Source organism: Otolemur garnettii, unplaced genomic scaffold (assembly GCF_000181295.1).
Source record: "Otolemur garnettii isolate 467f Iridium unplaced genomic scaffold, OtoGar3 scaffold00063, whole genome shotgun sequence".
Lineage (NCBI taxonomy): Eukaryota > Metazoa > Chordata > Mammalia > Primates > Galagidae > Otolemur > Otolemur garnettii.
The window spans coordinates 8,921,016-8,927,847 of record NW_003852458.1 but is presented as its reverse complement, the minus strand read 5'-3'; the positions used below and the strand labels follow the sequence as shown (position 1 = coordinate 8,927,847).

The 6,832-nt window shown below is 35.6% G+C and overlaps 1 pseudogene; it reads left to right on the top strand.

Moving 5' to 3' along the window:
- The first annotated feature begins 3,253 nt into the window (after positions 1 to 3,253).
- LOC100949468 lies at positions 3,254 to 3,464 on the top strand (annotated as a pseudogene).
- Positions 3,465 to 6,832: the final 3,368 nt, after the last annotated feature.

The following is a 6,832-nucleotide window of genomic DNA, read 5'->3' as shown; positions in this document are numbered from 1 at the left end:
TGTTAAACTATTGATTGAACCAGTTGCCATCTAAAGGAAAAAGGAAGTGACAAAGTTTTATCCCTCTGAAGACATCACTAGTATCTCAGTGGGACAGAGGAGGAGGAAAATGTCAGGTTCAATAAGTATACATAATCATCTGATGCTCTAAAACCCAGAAACCACCAGACTGTTCACAAACAGGTGGGGAATTCCGCTGGCACAACTGTGGACTAAGAATTACTGTCTTGTGACTATACCTGTGCACCTGTTTTCCCCTCCAGGCTGACCTCTCGTTTCAAAACATTCTACATTTCAATAAAAGATTCATCTCAGAATTACTTAGGACTGTAAGACTATGATTGTCCTTACCCAAAAGTCTGAATTAGAGACAGTTTTTCCAGAACATATCTTTTGTTTGGTCGTCATAGTAATTACCCATGGAAAAAGAGACTGGAAACCATTGACTTCTACTTGAAGATGACTAGATTGAGTTGAGAGTAATTTTGTCAGAAATAACGATGAAGACACACATTCCTCTTCTCTTCTTATATCCCAAAATATATCAGTAGCATCCTCCTGGAAACCAGAGAAGGAAGGAAGGATCATTTTATAATTTAAATAATGAAGAAATCATCTGGTAATGGAAGAACTTTTTTGGAGATAATAAATAAAATGACACATGAAAATAACTGCCTGATCGTTATGATGTTGCCAATATCAGATGTTGAACGTCTATTTATGTGTGTCTTTTCTGTTTGTTATAATGGTAACTTTCTCACTATAATTTGAGGAGATTTTAGTGTTAAATTAGAAACTATAAAGTTCATTTGAGCAGTGTTGTTTAAATTATCAGCGTGTTCTTTCTATTCCTGAAAGGAATTTTTGTGTTCCTATATGGTGCATCCATTTCATGAAAATTAAAAAAAAAAAAGAAGATCTCACATGGCTTAAGAGAAGGAGAAAATAACTAAAAGGTGGGGGAAACAGAACAACAGAAAATAGCAGAGGTGGGTATTCAGTCCATTATTTATACGTCAGGTTACCGTTACCGTGTAGCTACTTATATTTCATTTCTCCTGTCTCCAGAGAGGGGTCAGAACATGTATACACATTTTAAGACAGGAAAGAAACTATTAATGTGCCACACTCAGAATATACCGATAACATTTGTTATTTTGTATATTGTATCCTGTATCTCCTATAATTATGGAAGTCAAACGTGACTCTTGTACTTAGAATAGTTACTAAGTTTTTTATTTTCTAATTCTTGCATACGCATTTTCTGTGAGTCTTCATCAATGAACAGTTTTTCTCTTCTTATGAACGATACTCCTGCTTTTGCCTGTATGATAATTCTTACAGTATGTCAGATACTGTGCATAAAAAAGAGGAGATTGAAATAAATAGTATTTAGCTCCAGAAAGTGCACACTGTTTCCTCGGTCAAGGGTGAAGAGCTGATCTCTGCTAATCATGATTTAACCAGGTCAGGACAGGGCTGTAGCTCTATTTAATTTCAGTTCATTTAGGTTATTCCTTCCATCAAGGCTGGTGTTCTAAATGTTTTGAGACTATACTGACTCAGCTCTTCTGCCCAGTCTTCAGTATTGTGTGTAATGGAAGATAGCTGTTGGTGTGCTAGTGAGTGCTTAACGGGCCGTCCTAGAATGAAAGTCTGATTTGCAGCATTTGCTGATTTCTCCAGTATAAATACTCCCACCATGGGCAATTTCAGTCTACTGACATGTTACTGAATGCAGACTTGGGGAGAGACAGACATAATTAATCCTCATGCACTGGTACTGGCTGGCTCCATCAACCACCGGGATTTCTTTTTGCTTTAAAGGTTCTTGGAAGCAACTGCACACTCAGTAAAAATCCCTTGGGGAAATGATGGGCATGGCAGGATAGGTCTGTATGGGGCTTCTTCTGATTCTTATCTATAACATTATCCCGCAAGGTCTTGGATTTTAGCTAGGTTTCTTCAGATTGCTGCCAATTGTCTTTGTGCATGGCTGGCTTACTCCTCAGCCTTCCCTGACTCCCAGAAATGAAAGAACCTCCCAGACTGTGCTTGCCTAGAAGCGGATTATCCCTCTCTGGATTTTGGTCATTTAGGTGTCTCTCCATCTTTATATCCTCTAATGGGTTTTTAAAAATATGATTTATAGCTTATCTAAGGTTTTATTAATTACATTTGTAATTATAACCACATTATTTCTTTTTGATGACAATATATTTGAAAGAAATTTTCAGCAAATTTGCCCTTTCTTTGCTAGTTGTGGTAAAGTGAACTTCTGTATGGTTTTGACAAAATGAATATTTATAATAGCTCATTATAGATCAGGTGTCCTCAAACTACGGCCCATGGACCACATACAGCCCACCTAGGACATTTATCTGGCCCACCGGGTGTTTTTGCTGCTGCTGCCTGTCCTGCTTAGAAGCCAACTCGTCCCAGGGCCTGCAGTCCAGCCTTCCTATGGTCTGTTTAAAAAGTTTGAGGACCCCTGGTTTAGATTTTCATTCATTTATGCATTCCCCATTAATCTATTTTCCTATATATTTTATTGAATCCCTGGGTGTATATATTCATTACTAGGTGATGTGTAGTATTTAGAGTTATGAGCTATTTATTGCGTAATTGAGCTTAAACACACCATACTTAAAAGAAATTGAATGAAAAGTCGCATAGTTTTGATCAGAAACAAGGTACTCTTCTTTCAAAAAATAATTTAATTGAGAGTTAAATTTATACTTGCACACAATTTAAAGATGAAAATAGTAGTTTTACCATATAAGGTATTTTTCATGTATAAAAAATAGTAAATCACACTGTTGCCCAAACTTCCTGTTCCCCAGAAACAATTACTTTTAACTCTCACTGATCAGCTATTACTTATTTCCATTTCTCTAAAGAACATGCTTATATTGGTACTTCTTGATTTTTCACTTTTAGAATTTCTTACTTGTGGAGGACTTGCTGTTTTTAATCACCTGTCACCATTCATGCTTATTTCTTATATTTTTTGAGTAACTACCATTACTTTTTTTTCAGCATCCCCCTGCTAGTTTGGAAGTTGTACGTTCTTCTTTCTGAATGCACAGAAATGCTATCTTTCTCCGTCTCTCTTAGAGTTATCTTGGGGAGCTTTAGGCCCTTCAACTGGGAAATAAAATTGCTATGTAGGCTGCTTTCTATGAATGTCTCTCTGGGGGAGGGGATGAGAGGAATGCAGGTCCCCAACCCTCTGTCTTTTTGCGTTGTTGCTATGCCTGGAAAAATGCAGGAAATCAAGGACTTTCTGTTCGTAGGCAGAGGAAAGGATGCCAAGTCTGTTAAGATCAAGAAAGATAAGGCTAATGTGAAGCTTAAAGTTTGATTCAGCATATACTGTTATACCTTAGTCATCACAAAGTGAAGGCAGGGAAGCTGAAGCCGTCTCTGCCTCCCCTGGTTCCGCAGTGAAGGAGCTGCAATGAACCAAACATGCTGATTTGAATTGCACTAAATTTTAAAAATTAAAAATAAAATTGCTATCTATTTTTTAGAAGTTACTCTACATATTTTAAAACAAATACTAAACCAAGACTAGAATTAATAAAAATCTCTTACCTCTTCAAAAATAATTAATGAACTTAATTAATTCTAATTCCAGTCCCCTGCTCCCCCACCCACCTCAAATGTAATCTAGTACTTTAGTTTAGCTTTCTTTTTGGTCAACCAAGTTAAATTCTGTTATTATTTTCTTATGTAGCCAATGTGTTTTAAATCTTTTTTTTTTTCTTTTTCTCAAATCTTCTACTTAGTGTATTGGTAAGTTTTATGCATCAACTTGACTGGGCCACAGGGTGCCAAGATATTTGATTAAACATTATTATGCTTGTTTCTCTAAAAATATTTTTAAATGAGCACAATTAAATGGGTAGAATGAATAAAGCAGACTGTCCTCCTGTCATAGGTGGACCTGATCCTATCAGCTGCATACCTGAATAGAACAAAAAGTTGACCATACCCCAAACAAAAGGGAATTCCTTCTGCCAGACTCTTTTTGAACTGAGACATTGGTATTTTCATGCCTTTGGATTTGAACTGAATCACTAGTTCTTCCTAGGTCTTCAGCCTGTACTTTTGGGTTGGACCTACTCTATTGGCTCTCCTGGTGGTTGTCTACCTCCATCATCACCATTTTCCTAAGTGAGGTATCTAAACAATGGAAATCACCTGGCCAATTCTTTACACTCAGTCTCTCTCCTTTACTGGTCATTAATTTTAGGTGTCAACTTGACTGGATTAAAAGATATGTAGATTGCTGGTGAAGCACTGTTTCTGGATATGTCAGAGGAATTGCTATGTGAGATGGTGTACTAAGAGGGTAACATCTGTGTTTTTCTTAGTGTAGAAAGCCACCATCCATTTGGCTAGGGGCCTAGATAGTACAGAAAAGTAGAGGAAATATGAATTATCTTGCTCACTCGCACTTTCTTGCTCTCCCTTCTGGAACTGTGACACTTTTCTTCTCTTGCCCTTGGACATCAGACCTCCAAGATCTCTGGCCTTTGGGGCTCTATTATGGGTATTATCTTCAGATTTTTCTTTTAGTTCTATAATTCTTTCTTGAGTTATATTTAATTATTACCCCATGTATTAAGTTGTTTTATTTAAATTACTATATGTATTCTTTACTTCCTGGAATTATATTTGATTTTTATTTAATTTTGCATTGTCTTTTTATAGTTATTAGTATCTTGCTCATATTTTCAAGTCTTCTTCTTGTGTTTTAAACCATATTAAGAGTAACTATTTTATACCAACTGTTTAGTAATTTCAATAGTTGTAAATATCTTTTCCCATATTTCTGAAGGTTGTCTTTTTGCTTTAATTATTGTGTCGTTAGCTGTGGAGATATTTGTTATCAACTAGAATCTAAAGAGAATGCAAATTAATCAACAAAAAAACAATCCCATCTGCCATTGGGCAAGAGACATGAACAGAAACTTCTCAGAGGAAAATAGATGATTAGCTAACAAACATATGAAGACGTGCCCATTTTTCCTAATCATGAGGGAAATACCAATCAAAACCACCCTAAGATATGACCTAACACCAGTAAGAATAGCACATATCACTAAGTCTCAAAGCTGCAGATGCTGGTGTGGATGTGAAGAGAAGGGAACACTTCTATATTGCTGATGGGATTGCAAACTAATTCAACCTTTTGGAAAGATGTATGGAGAATACTCAAGAACTCAAATTTGAATTCCCATTTGACCCCGCAATCCCACTACTATGCACTTACCCAGAAGAACAAAAATCATTTTATCATAAGGACATTTGTACTAGATTGTTTATCACAGCTCAATTTACGGTCACCAAGATATGGAAACAACCTACATGCCCATCAACCCAGGAATGGATTAACAAACTGTGGAATACTATAACCGTGGAAAGCTATCCAGCCATTTTAAAACATGGAGACTTTACATCTTTCGTATTAACCTGGATGGAGTTGGAACATATTCTTCTAATCACAAGATTAGAGAAGCAAGTGTACTCAGTTCTATTATGAAGCCAGTAGATAATCTAATTCCCAAATAAAAGAAAAACTCAAATTCATTTAAGGTGGTGGGCAGGGGAATGAGGAAAAAAATAATTGAAACATTTCCTAGATGGAATCTGATGTCTCTTTTTGGGGATTTTGGATAGTAAGTGCATGATCCTTGGAACATAATCTTTGAGAATTCTTTTAAAACTTGGTTGAAGATTAATTTTTTTGAAGGAAATTTTCCATTGCTTTTGCTAGATATCTTTGGCCATATTAAATTAAATTCCTAGCTTAAGGATAACCCCAACCTTCCACAGACCATATAGATATGCAGAGACCACACAGATATAATGAGCATGGGCACAGAATCTTGTGATGGAAGTCTTTGCATTTACAAGTTTCTAGAGAATATTTTATATCTCTTTACTCAACACCAAGATAGGCAAGTTTTTTTGCTATCTTTGCATGGAATGTTTATTTCTTGCTTATCCTATATAGATGATGTAACCCTGTAGGACACCAGTTTTACATCTGGCTCTCTTATTAGAATGTTCACCTTGATCAGACCCTGGGGTTTATAATTTTTTTTCTAGAACTCTTATTATACATCAAAACAGAATACAAGGCCTCCATGTTTCTATACATACTATCAAGGAGAAGGATGGCTTTGGCAGGTTTTCCTATATCCCAGACTTCCTACCTTGAGTTAATTTTTTGTCTTTGCTAGCTCTGGTTTAACACTCTTTCAAAATACTTTTCTCAGCTTCTAAATTCATTTTCATATGTTCTTAGTATATTGTTCAGTCTCTGCTTGATGCCAGGCAAATGATAATGGAAATGTTTCCTCGAAGCTGGTCACAGATCACATCATTTGCCATGATCAATTACATTTTGCAAAATCATTTTCTTTAATCAAAAGATGAGCAATTTTTATTGTTCATGATATTGTGATCCAGCAGAACAAATACTCAGAGAATGTACTTATGACAGTGATTGGAAAAGCCCTTTGACACATTCTAACAGATAAATATGCTATTTCTCTGTTTATCTTGCAAGAAAATGAACTTTTTCCCTTATTTTTCTTTTGATCATTGGCAAATAAATTTAGTCTTCATAAAAATCTACATAAATGAGGTGGATATTTACTATTTACTTTGTAAACATGATAATTAGGATGCTGTTGTTGATATTGATCTGGATTTTATTTAGGTCTTTAATTCTTTAAAATTTGTTGACTACATTTTTGAGGGCACATTTTGGCTTTGTAACTGACTAATTGAAGATCAGGTTTGCACAATGCAAATG